Here is a 17494-nt window from a genome sequence, read left to right as displayed (position 1 = left end):
CATTTTCCTCACCCCCCCCCTCCCTACAGTGGCATATGAGGCCTGTTTTTGTGGTTTTCCTCTCTCTAATTGCGGTGCCCATCGGAGGTGATGGCCCGTTTTGGACATGCCGCGTGAAACCGCCGTGCGACTGTGGTGGAGGACCACGACGGGGGCTCTCTCGCTCTGCCCTCATCCCAGGTCCTCAAGCCTCATCCCAGCTCGGAAGTGTGCAAGAGTGAGTGATTTGACTCCCGCCTTCCTGCTCCTTTCATCGGTGGCAGTGGGGGAATCATTTGCCTCATGTCATGGCGCAGGGGGGGGGGGGGGGGGGGGGTTTGGGGAGGGTCGGGGGGAGAAGCATATGCTCCGACTCATACATTCAGCGCTTCCACTGTTCAGACATCATCTGCTCTCTGCACGACCAAACAGTCTTTCTCGCGCTCTGCCTGTTCCAACCCCGCCCCCGTCCCGTCCTCGTCCTCCTCCTCCTCCTCCTCCTCCTCCTCCCATCTATCTAACATCCGTCTGTTCGCCTGTTGGTCTGTCCTTCAGGATGAGTCTCTGCAGAGGGCTCTTGGTTCTGCAGATTTGTTGTGATGTGTGTGCTGTGTGCCGCGGAAACATTGATCAAATGTTCCCCGTGAGACGCTTCTCCAGGGACCGGGCCTCAGGCAATTCTTCAGGAATTATGTATGGTTTAACCTTACCACTACTTGGAGAGAGTGAGAAAGTCTGTGTGTGTGTGTGTGTGTGTGGCTGCATGTGTGTGGCAATAAACATGATAGATATTCCAGTGGCGTGTGATGATGTGATAGAAATGATATAAGATATGATGCACTTTATTAATCCCAGGCAATGTAATAAGATGTTTATTGTTGCGCAATATCGGCGGGGTACTTGTTTTTGTTTGTGTTTGCAGGCGAAAAAATCCTTACAAGGTTTTTATAGCCACGCTGAATCAATGCAGCAATGTCTAAAGGACATCTTCTCTTTATCAAGCTGTAGTCCCTCCGTCCTTCTCCCCAAGATAGATGGAAGTCTAGCGAGTCTCGCCAGTTGGGTGCACCACTGTTTTAAGTGCCTATAAAGCGAATGATGGCGTCAACTTCACTTAGGAGCCAAAAGAAAATAATTGTAAAAGTTTTCTGCTTACGCTTGCCACCTGACCCGAGTCTGGCAGCTCTGAACAAGCAAATTGAAAAGGCTCTGCTTGTCACCACACTCGGGCTGGGACTAATCGATGGCACCCCAGCGAGTCATTCAATTGACTGTTTGATTGTGTGTGTGTGTGTGCGTGCGTGCGTGCGTGTGTCAGAGAGGCCCTCCTTAAGTCTGAGTTCATTCTGTTCGATACATTACGTTACTCCTTATAAATCTATAATGCTGATTAATACAAAAACAATGTTGGTGCGATCGCAACAGCCGAATCCAGAATGATGCATACAAAGATGCAGTTGAAGCGGTCTACAGATTAGATTTAGATTTTGTATATATACTAATTGATCCCATGGGACCACGCTCTGAATTCCACCAATCCTAGCTAGGAGCCCTGGGCTGCCACAAGGTAGCATCTCCATGCGTAGTGCTCTTGCCTGGGTAATGGGCAGGGCAGGAGTGTTAACTTGCAAATTTTTTTTTGTTTTGTGGTGCATATGAATAAGACCCGTTGGGGTTAACAGGCAAGCCCCTCTCAGGCAGCCAACCCTCCTACCCCCCTGAGGTTCAAACCAAGGACCTTCTTGCTGTGAGGTGCTTACCGCTGTGCCACCCGTAAGTTAGTGACGGGTGGCCGACCGCAAGATAGTTTACCATTCACATAGTGTGGTGGTACAAAGCCACTACTGGAATGAAAGCGCTATTGCATATTGTAAAGAAATGAAAACGCGAATCCAGTTCATTGAAGTGCCATAGATAGATCAAGGGAAGGCATTTCATATTCACAGTGTATCACATCAATCAGGGAGAATCAGAATCTGATTATTGGCATGTTTTTGTTTTTTCGAAATCCTGGAGAAACTTTCACCACTAAGGAATTGCCCCAGATTCTCTCTTTTCTCTCCTACATCCACACTCAAAGCAGCTGTTTGTCAGAGCCAAAAGATACATTTGCGGAAAATGTCCCTTTGAGTCTATTTGTGTAAAGAAAAAACAAAACAGTTCTCTGTCACTCTTTCTCTTGTTGCTCCAGATGTCTCGTTTTCACTCTCTCTCTTGCTTTGCTTCCACATTAGCGCTGCCTTGAACGCCTTAAAGTTGTGGTGTTTGTGTGTTTGCGTTCGTGCGACTGACAGCCCTCCGTCTAGCTCGCACCCAGTTGAGGGCTGTCACACAAATCCAGTGCGGCTTGTTTTTCACGGACCAGCCACATCAAAGAGAATGCACAGCAAGCAAAGGCAAAATTAGACTCAATCCTGGGCTCAATGCTGGGCTTTTTCAGATTTTTGTCTTTGTTGCTTTAAAGAAAATTGTTTGAAGAGCTCTTGAGGGGCGACAGTAAAAAGATAAAGAAATGAATGCAAAAGAAACAGAGCATGGGGTTCTGATGAGAGAGAGAGAGACGGAGAGAGACAGACACTGGAGTTCTTGGGGTGATAAGAAGGGATGCGCCAACGTTTTTTAGAAGAGTAGACGGGGAGGAAAGGCAGAGTGACAGAACCAGGGCTTCTGTTACGAGGGGCGGGCGTTGATTGTACAACCGTGGTAGGGTAGAAGAGAGAGGAGGAGAGATGGAGGCGGTGTTAAATAAACAGGAGGTGATGACGATGATAATGAGGATGAAGGTGGAGGGTGCCAACGAGCAGGGGACAGGGTGCACGTGGACTAATGGAGTTAGTCTGAATGGTTTCAGCGACTGCTCAGGGGGGATCAATTACACAGTGTCACACACACTGAGATCAACGGTTCCATATTGCGGCTGTCATTGAAGGAGCGGAGGCAATCAAATGGCCTTATGAACAAGCCCCAGAAAAAGCTGTCCACCGCCAAGGTGACTGCTCCCTTGAATTTTCTAAATTGGTGCTTATGTATGTATATATGTGCGTGTGTGTCTCTGTGTGTGTGTATGTTTGGGAAGTGAATATACATCCAGCTGCTCTGTTACATCCAATCAGCTACGCTCATAATGGTTTCATACCTCTGCTCTAACTTAATATCTGACTCACTGGCTTCTTGGCCTCTACCCCATTTTCAGCAGCAGACCTACGAGAAATTAAATTAAATGAAATTGCATATTTCTCAATCTCCGAACATCTGTCTAGTGTGTGTGTGTGTGTGTGTGTGTGTGTGTGTGTGTGCGCGAGACAATAAAAAATAGTGTGTGTGTACGCGAGAGTGACGATGGAGAATAGTGTGTGCGCGTGCGTGCCCCCAGTCTTGCGTGCGTGCGTTGGTCGGCGTGCCTCCTAAATATCATTTGGATTAGTGCTGGGGGCTTAATTAAAAAGCAATTACCTCTGGTGGCCGCAGACTGCGCGTGGCAGGGAGCAGCTTGGCTGTGTGTACGGCGGATGTGGGGTGTGGGGGCCTCTGTCACACACACACACACACACACACACACACACACACACACACACACACACACACACACACACACACACACACACACACACACACACACACACACACACACCCACGCTCAGACAGAACCTAACACACTGACCTCTCCTGACCCTCCCCCCACATACACACCTGCACACCTAATTACACCTACACACATGCTCAGACCGAACCTCACACACAGACCTCTCCCCACACACCTACACCTGCGCACACACTTTTACACACACACACACACACACACACACACACTTGTACACACACACTTATACACAAACACCCTTACACACGCACCCCTACACCTACACACCCCTACACACACACAACTACACGCACGCACGCACGCGCAGCACACACAGTTCATACAGCACACACACGTTTATGCAAACACAACACACACGTGTGCACACACACACAAACACACACACCACACATGCGTACACACACACACACGCACACACACACGCACGTAAATTCCAAAATTGTGTAGCGTATTAAAGATGGTTTAGAACACTAGTTAATCAGTGAAGTGGGATGCGGGCCCCAGGGAAGCCGTACACCCCCCTCACCCTCCAATCTCTCCTCGCCAGGCAGGTGTTTAATCTACGAGGTCAGACCCACTATTGATACACAGAGGAGGGACTCTGTGTGTTTTGGGTCACTGGAGCTCTGACCTTCTTCATACTCTCTCTGTCTTCTCTTCATCCTTCCTTATCCTCTCGTCTGGCTCTCTCTTGATCTGGATGTCTCAGTCTCCCCCTCTCTCCCTCTGTCTTTGCCTTGCTCTCTCACTCTCTCGCTCAATCTCTATAGAGAGAGAGGGAGAGAGAGAGAGAGAGAGACACAGAGAACTAAACGCAGAGAGAGAAAGATCTGCTTTCCCTAACTTTTCTCTCTCAGGTTATCACTGGTGGTGGCGCTGCTAATATCTTTTCATTTTCCAGCCTAAATTAGATTGAGCTAATGGCCATAATTAGATCTCATCCATCGGGGAGGGGCTCAGAAGCGTCCTTGAAATTGCCAACACTAGTGATGTCTGTTTCCAGGAGTGTGAGTGTGAGTGTGAGTGTGTGTGTGTGTGTGTGTGTGTGTGTGTGTGTGTGTGTGTGTGTGTGTGGCCACTTGGATGGCGGTCCCTGTATCGTTGAGATTCAATGGATGTAAGATGGACAATATGTGTTAGAAAACGATGGCCACTTTAAGGGAGGAAGACAGTAAAGGCAAGTAGCCCATGTATATTGTATTTAATTCCTCTTATTATATGTGCTTCTGTGCTGTGAGACAGCACAGAAGCACATAAACCGGTATATGGAGGTATTTGAGTTGGCTTCAGACATGCAACATTCGGATTGTGCTGTGAGGATAGGGGACTGCACACACATGCCCTCAGACACAGGCACACGTGCACACGGACACAAAGACACAGTAGCTCGCCCCTTGAGATTGTGACTCATAATTGTCCTCGTTCTCTCACTGGCCCTGCTCTATTTAAAACCCTTGGAGCCCCGCCTTCTGTGAGACAGCACCTTGGTGACTGGCTGATTGACAGCGCAATCGACCAGCGAACCGACTGGAACTTTTTGCCTGACCCTCTCTATCCCTTTTTGAACTTCCCCCCTGACCATCAACTCTTTTGTGTGTGTGTGTGGGGGTGGGGGTGGGGGTGTGTAGGGCAGAGCGGGGGGGGGGGGGGGGGGGTTGTGTAATCATAATTCAATTTTCTACAACCTTACACCCCAGTGGTAAATGTCCCCTGACAGAGAGCTGGAGCAAAGTCAGCACAGAAATGTATTGTTGGAAACTACAACCACACAAAAAGACACACTCCACCAACCCCATCTCGACCGTCTTATTTGTTGCATTCACTGATGCTTGACATTGGGGGCCTTCCATGTGAAGCATGGAAGGCCCTTATTTCCTTCTCCTTCCTTTCGCTCCTCTGTCTGGAGCAGAAATCAGTGTAGGAGAGGAACCAAGGCCCTATAGTCTGTCTTCAGACGTTGCATGCAGCACACAAAGAGCATACTCGCTGGCAAAGCAACATTCCTCTGTACATACACGCTGATTACGATCCCTCCGTAGCAGTTGTCATTTTCGTTTTGAGTCGTACGCCTATCACGAGAAGGTGAACGTCATTCCTTGTTATAGACGGTGAAACTAATCCATTTCACCTCATATCAACGTTTCCACAGTCTGTCAAAATGCACCTTTATTTATTTTTGGAGCTTCCTTCTGCTGCGTTCCACAACATTTTCTGTACATTTCTAGTGCATCTCTAGTGCATCTCTAGTGCATCCCAAAGCCCTTAACAGGACCTTCACTGCTAGAGTCAAGACGTGGCTATATACAGAGACATATTTATTTGGACAAAGGAAAGTCAGAAGTGTCGACAGAAGCAGTTCCTTAGAAACTTGATTCTATCACTAAAATAGCAACAGTTCCAGCAGTGTTGTCGTACAGAAGGAGCGATTCTGTCGTTTGCTTCTGCAGCATTCAGTCCCTCAATCTCCTGCTGAGTCTACAACAAGTCCACCTGTACCTCATAAGGGCTTGATGAACCGTGGCGTGCCTTGTAAGCGCTGCAGTCTCTGCAGAGCGCCGGCTTAAGCCCGTCCCCAGCACATTTCCACCACACAGCCCCAGCACACAAACACTTGTTTTTTAAGGGAGGCGGTGGTTTGTGAGTAATAGCAAGCCCCCATAGTTGCTGAAGATCACTGAGTACCAAAATGAAAGCACTGTTATTGAATGGAGTAAAAAAAAAAACACAGACTCTTGAGTCTTTGTTTGACTCTCTGCTTTTTATTTCTTTATGGATTAGTCATTTTGCAGATGCTCTTATCCAAAGTGACTTGCAGCGAGGACAAATCCATTGATGAGCAAGGGTGGGTAAGGGTTCGGGCATCTTGCCCAAGGATGCCTTCCGGTTGGGCTGCGGTTATCAGGGATTGAACCCTGTGCCTTCACTTGGTAGGCAAAACACAATATCCACTAGGCTATGCACGCCCCCATAACGATTCCTTTCAGCCAGATCAAATCCTTTGAGATGAGACGGGGCTAAACTCGTCCACCTCCATGCAGCCTGCCATGTCTATTTGTGTCCGTCATGGTCGGTGGGCTCTTGTTGTGTGTTCTCTCTGTGTGTGAGTCTGTACTTTTCGTGTTATCACGTTGAAGTCGACCCGCCGCTCCGTGCAACAGGAGACCGGTACAGCAATGCAGCGTCGGGGGGGAGATGGAGGGAGTCTGAGACGGGGGGGGTAACAAGGAGAATGTCTTAATGTGCGTCATCAGTCGGCCCACACGCCACCAGGCCGCCTCTGGGGCTTCTGAGCCGATTGCGATTGGGGTTATATTTCATATCCCGTGGCAGAAGGTCACCAGGGAGCAAGGCACCACGATCGGAGTTCGGTACTCCTTCCTCCTTCAACCCATTTCTCTCCCAGCCTGTGCCTGGGCGCTGTGTACCGCTGTTGTAAAGTGGATTTATACAGGATTGCGTCGCGGCAATGCGGTCTCCCAGGGCTCCACCGGCCTATATTAACAGGGCAATGTGGACGGCATTTCTCTCCGCCCACCATGCCCTCGGACAGGCATGGGAAATTGTCAAATTAAATGGGATCCTGGTAAGAATGGCCCAGGCGATTTGTGAGGGGCCAAATGGGAAATACAGTACAGCAGAAGTTGATCCATAAATATATACGGGCAAATTGAATGAGTTGAATCCATAATGTGTATCCACACCAGGGGGCGGAGGGAGCAGGGGAGGGAGATTGAGCTGGGGCGGTGCTAGGAGGAGGAAGCCGGAAATCGCCAGACCAACTGGAAAATGCGATTTCCTCTGGGGCGTTATCAACGGGCTCAGACTAAATGCCTCTGGACGCAATCGGAGCAAAGGAACCTGTGACAGAGCGCTGAGAGCTCCGTTGGTTGAATTCAACTTTTACCACATCCTAATTCGAAGTAAGGCAAACGTATCTTTGTAGACCAAAGCTTTAACTGCAGTCGTTTCTTCTTCTCTTAGGGAAAACAATTCCACCCGGATTCAACCGACGGTTCCAGCGGTAGCCATCTTGTTCATCTCGTCATCGTATTAAACCCGCCCAATATCAGGGGGGCCAGACCATCTGCCAGAGCAAGTCAAACATGAGCTCACAGGTTAAGGCTTAGAAGGATGTTATCCAATCTAAAAAGAAAGCTGCCTGTTAAGTTAACATCGTTTTCCTTTCCTTTTTGCGATGAACAGGAGGCCGGGAAAACTTTGTACATTTTGTGCGGTCGAGTTAAGACATGTGTGCGTGGGGGGTTGGACGGGAACGCCATTCTGACTTCCAGTCATTAAAAATCCCGAGCAGCGGTTTAACCGGCTCAGAATATGATAATCAAGTCGTCTGCACTGCAGCGGTCCTCTCCAGTGCCGGTGGCCTCGTCCTTTCCGAAATCTTCCTAATGACCCTTTCCTCCGCGCGTGCCCACGGGCAGCTCATTAGGCACCAAACAGCTTGCAGCCCGGAACATTCTTTCATCAAAAACGCTTTCATTGCGCTCCTCGCTCACTCGGGCGCGAGTGTGTGTGTGTGTGTGTGTGTGCGCAGCGGGTAAAAAAACCTCACACAGCCCCGGAGGTGACGGTCTGGAGTGCCGGGCCCGCGCTTCTCGTGATCAAATCCTAAAATGTGTGCGCTGGGTTCATCGTTTGATAAGAAGTTAATGAGACTGGGCTCCGGCGATCCCAATCACCTCGGCCTTATTAAAGGGAAAAAGACGGGGAAAAGTAGCCCGAAGCTGTCGGCGGCTAAACGTAGCGTGGCTAGCGCGTGACGCACTCTGGCGCCGATCCGCCATGTTCCCCCGCCCCCCTAACGCCTCAGCCGCCTCCTCATCGCCATCCCGCCGGCTCGAGGATCAATTGTGCTTCTGGTCGGACGGCTCCCTCAACGCGGAGTTGTGTGTTTCGTCAACCGACGGAGCCTGGAGAGATGCTATGCACGGCCGGCACGGGTCCGAACCGCTCACAGTTAGTGAGTGCAAGCTAGCTCTGGATGGCGAGCGCAGAAGGGGTGGGACAGATGTCAACGTTACGTGGGGGAAAAGATCGCCACAGGCTGTTTCTTTTGCTCTGGCAGCCTTTAGTGGAGATTATTATTATCATTTTGGTGATTATAATTCGAATGATGTTCTTTTTCCCACCATCTGTCTGTTGCGAGGTCATCAGAGGTCGATGTGGCGTTGCGTCAAGGGTGCGAGAGTCGGGTGTCTGAGTGTCTGCTGCTTTGTAGACAGTCTGCGGATGGATGTCAATGAGGGCGAGGACACCGGTTCAAATCTCTTGAGGTGGATGTACCGGCGCTCTGCTGAAGTGCCCTTGAGCAGAGGCATAGAAAACCGCTCTCCGGTTGAGGGCGTGATGCCAGCCCACTCTAGCACTGTTCTTCCTCTCTCTTCAACTTCCCTTCTAACATTGCTTCTCTAGTCCTCCTCCTCCTCCTCCTCCTCCTCCTCTGTCTCTAGCAGCGAACGTGGTCTATTGATCTGCCTGCCTTACAACCCGACTGGCGTTTGTAAGCTCTGTCTTCCCTTTTACAATGATTAAGCAGTTCTGTGCCATGATGTGCCTCATTCCCTTAACCAGCCATTCTCTTCTGGACATAAACTGCCTAATTGCCTCGCTAGGATTGGATTATTTTTGCGCTCTCATTTTCGTATTCCTTCTCCATTTGTACCTGCACACGTTTCCTTCCCGTCTTAATTGGGTGTTTACCCACGCTCCGTAGAGACGCGCCGGAAAAAATCACCCGGTGGAATATCAGGGAATGCTTAGTCATGCGTTTGGCATTTTGTTTGTCCCCACAAATGTCATTTCATTGGTGTTTTCATAATTCGTACACCGAATGTAGTTTGTGTATGCCAGACACACTTCTCATCCTGGTTCGGAGGGAGCTCCGTCTCCTGCTGAAGCCTCGAACACAGCTCCTTTCAGTGGTGTTCGTAAAGTGTCTTTATCCGAGATGATGTATAGCCTAGAATGTTATCACTTCAGACCGCTTTCCTGGCAATGGTGCGCCGAGAATCTATTTAAGTTCCCTGTAAATGTACTCCGCTTGACAGATAGTGGATGGAAGAACAACTTCTGCCTGACTGTGATATCTCTTAGTGTACATGAAAGCCTGTGTTTGATAGCCGCTAAGGCTTTGACAGATTCCCGGGGGGGGGGGATGGGGGGGGGGGGGGAATGTTTACCCCCTTTCCTACCATAAAACCCACAAGGATCATGCACACCTTGGTAGCAATGCTAATCTGTTTTGTTTTTAATTATTGTGGCAGTGTAGCCCCAAGCTGACTGCTCCTGTTGCAGATAACACTATTATTCCTACGATAAAGCTGTGCTGGCCTACTGCCCATGCCGACGGACTCCCTTCTCAAATCTATTATCTTTGTTAAACCTGACCCCTTTCTCCCTGTCGTCTGGCCCTTTCTTACTTGCTTTCCTTTTTCCTCACTATTCCACGCTCTCTCGCTCTCGCTCTCTTTCACTCTCTCCTTTTACTGATGCGATCATCTGTTTTTGACCGGCTAACCTTCTGCAGCGACGGCTTGTGGGTTCGGCTGAGGGGGGGGGGGATGCGTTAAGAAACCATAATGTTCTGGGGATATGACTTGCCGTTTTTGCACTTCAAGTGTTCCCGTATTCTCTAATGATCTGTGTTATCACGGAGGTGAAATAAAAAGATGTGTAACCATTTATAAAGACAGTGATTCAGATGGCACGCACAGCAATCACAGCAATAAATCTAGAAATAAAATAGCAGACAAGGTGAACAGGGTCGCAACAGCAACTGTCATCGCAACAACCCTGCCCAGATTCTGGCTTTACTCAGTCTCCATGTTTGGTGTTAAGCATCACCCAGACCCTGTGTGTGTGTGTGTGTGTGTGTGTGTGTGTGTGTGTGTGTGTGTGTGTGAGTGTGAGTGTGCGTGTGTGTGCTTGTCTCGCACAGATGTTGCGCAATGTGATGGCAGTTTGGCCGTGCGTTGCACTGCTGTCCCACCCAGATGTGGGTCTGGTGCTGTGATCAACAACATTGTGTGTGTGTGTGTGTGTGTGATCGCTAGTGACGTGTGTGTGTGTGATCGCTAGTGACGTGTGTGTGTGTGTGTGTGTGTGTGTGTGCGTGTGCGTGTGTGTGTGAGTGAGTGATCGGTAGTGACGTCTGGGTTTGTGTGTGTGTGTAAATCAAGGCTTAGCCATTTAATGTCCATCGCCAGGCTGCCAGTCTCCACATTAATATTTACAGCAAAGGGGGAATGCAGGGAGACATCCGCATGTCTCCCCTTGTTATGATTCTGTTGACCTCTCGTATAAAGTTACAGAGCTATGCTCAGTTAGCGCTGTCATCCTTCACTCTCCTTGCATTACCTGGAGGAAACCACCCCACAAAGCCTCCGTTCTGCCCTACAGGCATGGGTCGGTGAAATGTGAGGTTGAAGAAAACAACAACCGCCACCCAAACAAACGGAGGGACTATATAGATCTCCGAAATATCGAGGCGGCCTGTCGGGGGTTGTTGCACTGAAACGTCGCCCCGGCTTTCAGAAGGGACTCGCCTGCTTCCTCCCAAGGCCTCGTTAGGCCTGGCCCCCCCGTGCAGCTACAAACGCAGAAGGCAGGGAGGAAGTGTCTGCGGTAAACAACGGAGAAGAAACGAGCCCCCTACCCACGGCCCCCACCCTTTCCTCATCCCAACGCCGGCCCTCGCCAGAAAGCTTTTAGAAGCTACACTTTGGTGCTTCGATCCAGCCACTCTCTCTCTCATGAGGGCGAGGTAGAGAGGCTGCTCCCTAATGGGCCCCCTGTCTGAGGCGCTGCTCTCAGGGCACACAGGGACGCTTGTGTTGCCTAGGCTGCTCCGAGCCGAGCTGGGATGTGAAGGTAAAGAAAGTAACAACAACCTGCCTGTGTGTGTGTGTGTGTGGGTGTGTGGGGGTGTGTGTGTGTGTGTGTTGGGGACACTTAGTAATATACTTCAAACAGGTATGAGGTTTAATGTAAAGCGCCGGAGAATGCCAGAGAACGGCCAATTGTTTATGCTTGTTTGTGAGGGTGGGTGGGTGTGTTTGTTTGTTTGGGGGTGGGGGGGGTGTTATTCTTCAAAGAGGTATGATGTTAGGTAATGCAAGGTGCGCTGTAAGGTGTTGGTGAAATGGAATCATTTTCAATTTACGCGTGCATGTGTGTGTGTGTGTGTGGGCGTGCATGTTTGTGCCGAAAGCCATGTGCACCCTCATTTAGAGATCAAAGTCTAGCCAATTAGCCCATCAGGGCTCTGCCGGTCAGGGTTAATTGGACTAACCGAGTCTGATATTGGGTCAGTCCCGTCGTCGCCGTGCCAGCGAGACGTTCTGGGGGCACGGAGAACAGGAGAATCTGAGACATAAGGAAAAGGGCATTTGAGGAGACGGTGAACCTGAAACACAGAGCTGTGAGGAAGGTTTCGTAAATAAGGAACGCAGGCGATTTATTCCTTGAGTTCGAATGGATCCGGTGGTTGAATCCAAAGCAGGGCTGTAAACAGGAAGAGCAATAACAGCAAATGGGTTGGACATAACATTTTGCTTGTTATCTTGTTATGTTCGATGTGATAATGTTGTTTAGAGCTTACAGCTTCTACGGTCACGGCCTTTTATGCAAATAAACATCAGGAAGGAAAAAAAAAAGCCTTGGGGTGGATTTGCAGTGGTGAACAGCCGTCACTGTGATGTCCCGGCTTCTTCAAAGGCTTCCTATTACTTGAATATTTCTGCATACGAGGGGGCAGGGGGGGGGGGGCAGGGGGGGGGGGGCTGGGTTCTCTGCCACATACTGAGTTCAATTAGAGAGGCAGCGGTAGCTCCACAGCTCCATCTGTAATAATAGAGGAAATCCGCCTTTTCATTCATTATAAATACATTCCCCCTCCGTCTATTCTTTGCATTGTATCGGTGGATGTATACAAGATGGCCGACGAGGGTTCTTACCACCGGGGTATGTTCACAGATTAGGGGGGACGTACCTGAAGACATCACTTGAAGCCTATCACGGCTGAGTGGATGCAACATGTTGCAGGGAGGTCAGCTCGGACATTTATACCACTTTGGGTGTGGTCAGTAGTGCACAGTGGGTGATTATATGTAAGATTCATGGTAGGTAGTACTTACCATATTTGACATTTTCATGATTCACGCCTTTTTTTTATGGGGTGCGTGAATCATCGTTTCATGACGTTACTTTCCTCGTGAATTTGCACTGTAAAATGTAATGTTTCCGGCCAAAAGCATTTTGTAGCTATTTTCTTACGTGGTCGCTAACATACTTTTCATCAATGTACTAACGATGTGTCGCCTCACATTTTTGTACTTTGACAAAGCCCTCTTATTTGACTTGCCTGTTGGTGTACCCCACAGCTTGCCAATCGCTCTTCACCTAATCCAAAGCTGGTGGAACAATACAATACAATACTTCTAAAGCCGCTGTGGTGTTAAGTAACGATGACAAAAAAATGATTTGTACGAACTAAGCGTGAAATTGATGACAGCCCGACAACTAACGGAGACCAATCCTCCATTCAAATCAAGCATGAAATAGTCTTCATGCTGACAAGAAAAATACTTTCCTTATTTCATGATAGGAATACATTTTGGGAACAACCCAGATGCACATTGCTGTACCCGTTTGGACAGCAATGTACATCTCTGTGTACAGACAATAATGTGCTGTTGATGCATAATTAATTCATTTCAATGTTTGCCGTCACAGCTATTAATCTATTAATAGTACTCCCTGTCCACTCCCGTCCACTCCACAAATAACGATGTGAGCCAATGCTTATGACTAAGTTAAGTCCATCTGAATCTCTTCTAGCATTTCTTTTGAGGGGAGAGCGCTTTCACTGCAGTGCACGGCTAACCGATGTGTACACATATTTTGCTTCAGAACTATGCGTTTCATAAATCGCTTTAGTCCCCTCTAATTAAGGCCCGAATGTGTGTTTCCTCATCAAGTTGCGAGATCAAAGAGAGTGCTCAAAGGCTGTAAAAGAAGGCCTTTTGCAAGTGCATCTGTGTGGTTGCGTGCGCGTGTCAGTATATCGCTTTCACTCTGTATTTTTGCTGTGTGTAATTTGTAGTGCTCCACATCAAGCCCGACCTTCAATAGTGTCCTTCTAAAATTAGCGCCGATTGTACAACAACTATGTATTTTTGGGCGGAATACAGATCTCTATTTATCACAGATGCCTCGACCAGTCATGTCAGATCTGCTTCGTTTGAGGCAACACAGTCGCGTCTGACTGACCTATTTGGGACATGAATGAGAGTATTCACCGTGATGTGTTCGGCTAATGGAGCATATAAATGAGAGGGCAAGGGCACGCGTGTAAAGTCAGCCTGATGGATGTGAAAAGCCAGGCTTAATCAAGAGTGAAGGATGGAGGGAGGGATGTCGAATGAATAAAGCAGAGGGAGAACTCAGTGGCAAAAGTGACACGAGGTGATATGAGGTGAAATGCGAATGTAAATATGACCCCAGCAATGGAAACCGTTCCAGATCTGCTTCTGGTGCCACCGTTCATGGTAGGCTTAAACACAAGGTCCAGTGGCGTTGTGCTTACTAGGTCACTAAGTAAGCACATGCTATGTGTGTAGTACACATTATAACCTATTTCAATACAAAACTAAAGTAAACTTAAATCGTTTGGTAAATGTATGACATTTTGCACAAGGACCGGTGTTTGGATCAACTTGAACACCATTGGCACGTATTACAGTAGGCGAGATAAAACATTGAAATGAACATGGAGCACTATCAATCCACTCCTTTAATTTCTTTGGTTGTGAGGATGGGCGGTTTCAGCTGCCCAGGCTGACCCCTACTTTACCTAGCTCTCTAAGGGAGCTCAGGCCCCGCTCTCCAGCCATCTGCTCATCCAGTGACGTCACGTCTCTATTCCCCTCGGGAGTCAAAAGGGCTGATGAGGAACACTTCTCACCTGGCCCAGCACATCCTCTCCACCGCCTCCTCCTCCTCCTCCTCCCACCTGCCCCAGACTTTGTTCCCCAGACTTACTTACGCAACATGGCTCCCTGTGTGAGAGGAACTAAGGCGTCTGATTAAGTGGCTGGGCCTCCCGCTGCGCATAATATGGCATCCATCGCATTATGCACGACAGTATACGGAACGCGACAGGCTGTACAGGAAAGCAGTCATCAAGAGAAAAACAAAACAGGAATCGAGGCAGAATACGCCGCGTGACATGTGATTCACGTTTTATTTAATATATGTTTTGCTCAGTGTTCAGGCAGACAGACACCGCAGACGCGTCCACACACAGGCAGACACACTCACAAGCATACACGCACACACACAAACACACACACAGACAGTCACACACACACACACACATACATAGACACATAGACAGACAAGCAGACAGACAAGCAGACAGACACAGACAGAACGCAAACAAACACGCAGTGAGACACACAGACACAGTGTTGGTATTTGTTGGTGCGGAGCAGACGGACTAGGCCGGGCCCTTGGGGACCCGCTATATGTATTTGACACCGGGCCCCCCCTACCTAGCGCCTTTCATCTCCATTAGAGGCAGTGGACCGTGGCAGGATCCACAGAGGTCCAGATGCGCCAGACGGTAACTGCTAACTCTTTTATTTATCCCCTTCGACCGTTCTTATCTGGTTGTTTTTTTTCTCCATGCACTGCTTCATCCTCCCACGCGCACTCGTCCTCCGCCTCCTTCCTTTTGCTCCACGTCGGAAACAGCTGTCGTATGTTCATTAACCGCCTAATGGTGGTGCCGATAACCCTCGGTGCTGGGTTAAAGTAGCACACACGTGCGCACGCACACACGCACGCCCAAGCCCATGCACACGCAGGCCCTCAAACCAGAACCTTCCATTTCCCTGCATTTCTTTCTCACGTTTTTGTCCCCATGCTCTCGTTCCTGTTCCCTTTAATTACCCTCATTGAGTTTTGCATCCCTCTAAAGTCTGAAGCACGCGCTTGTTTTGTGTCAACGGCTGGCAGGTCGGCCTCCATCACTAAGAAAAAGGGCTTGTGGTGCAAGTTTGGCTCTCGCGTCGAGAGGCAAGATAAACCTGCAACCTCTGCTTTTTTCCACATCCGCCGCTCCTGCTCTCGCCTCTCTCGCTCTCTCTCTCTGATCTTCACCTCTCTCATCCCGGTCTCCTGATCTTCGTTTGGGGGTAATTTAAGTCAGCGGCGCTGGGCAGCACTTAAGGCGAGTTCAAAGTGTACATCTGATCTGCTCTCCTCCATGTGTGGAGATGAGAGACTGTAGGTTGATGCTGATTGAGCCTGTCTCCACATAGGGAGAGGAGTGTGGTGAGTGCCCCGCTAGGTCGATGCGGAGACACCTGGGTGACTTTGTTTTCCACAGGCTTGACCAGACTCCCATATAATGTTAATTTGCCATAGAAAAGAAGAGATGAATCTTGCCCTTAAGTGAGCAACAATGCTTTCTTGCAAAATACGGTCTGTGTTGTTGCACATGAGTACTCATCAACATTACTTCGCTCAAGCCTGTATGACTAATAATTAGTCATATAACCTAAATGCGCTGCCAGCGATCTTTCTAGTTGTCTCTCCCCTCTCCACCCCACATCACCATATGTTTTTCCACCAATCAAAGGCCACACTGATACAAATCTGGGTCTTGCAAGACTATTTCCTGGCAGCCTTCTTACTTCTCTTTTCTTCACTGTTATTTTGGGGTTGGCGCATTTAGTTATTCCGGTTTCGCCTTTGATACCGTAGCTTTGCCGGTTTTGACTTTGTCCCTCGACAGTGACATCCTGCTAACTGCGTTGCGGGTTTGTGGAGTTCTCTCTCCTGATCGGATGAAATGGAAAATGCTAAAGGGGGGAAGCTATTTCACACGTATTTAAACAGATAAATATCACTGACTTGCTTGCGTTCTTTTAATGCACTCTGCTGACGTGCTGCTAACGCCTCGTGCCCACTGCACCGTCAGTCAACGGACGTGGGAAGGCGTGGCTGACGGATGGGGGAGTAGTCTTTGCAGATGCATCCGTCAGCCAATCAAATCGGTTCGCCGGGTTCTTCCCGCTTCTTCCTGCTTGTTGCGAGGCAAGATGACCCGCTTTCCCGCTTTCCAGTATCGTCAGAGCCCGAGTGGCGTCACAGTGCTTACATTTGCATACGCGATCTGATTGGATGACGGAACCGTCGCTGCCGAAAAAGTTGAACATTTTTCAACTTTCTGACGGTGGCGAACGCTCCAAACGAACGGACGGATCCACAATGCATTGCGCGTCCGTCCCCATTCAAAGTCAATGGGCAACGGACAACTGACGGAGGTAGTGGGCACGGGGCGTAAGTGTGGTGAGATGCGCCTTGCCACACAAGCTGCGTACACCGCACTGCGTAACACAGTAACACATCTGGTGAGCTCGGCTCCACCTCGGCTCCAGCTGTGCTCCGCTTTTGGAGCAAACGCGTCACACATCATCACCATGCGCCGTCCTGTGTTGTTATGTCAGGCAGGAGGTTCCATCGGTTCAGTTAGTCAGGCATCCGTCCAGAATGGTGTCAGCCCTTATGTAAATATGTGTCTTTGGAAACACGCTGTGCACACCCTAATAATCTGCAACAGTTTGATTGGACCTGTGTGGAAAGCAGGGGATTTTGTAGATGGTAAATAAATATTGACACACTCTTTGATTATGCATTTCCAAGATTTTAGATCAGATAAATGGAAAATGTACAAGCCAGTGACCAGTGGCGTGGCGTGGGGATTTTTTTTGAATAAGTGAGACAAAATGAGACAAAACCTTTAATCTGCATGCTTTTTGAAGTTGGGGAACAGAAAATAGTACGTTGCAGCTTGTATCTATTAAATGTAATGTAAATGTAAGAGCTATT

At 48.9% G+C, this 17494-nt stretch overlaps 1 protein-coding gene across 1 annotated transcript in view; it reads left to right on the top strand.

Annotated features, from left to right (window-relative positions):
* Positions 1-17494, top strand: part of utrn (utrophin) — a 159392-nt gene that overhangs the window by 58395 nt on the left and 83503 nt on the right.

Source organism: Gadus macrocephalus, chromosome 21 (assembly GCF_031168955.1).
Source record: "Gadus macrocephalus chromosome 21, ASM3116895v1".
Taxonomy (NCBI): Eukaryota; Metazoa; Chordata; class Actinopteri; order Gadiformes; family Gadidae; genus Gadus; species Gadus macrocephalus.
This window is presented reverse-complemented; position numbering and strand designations above follow the sequence as displayed.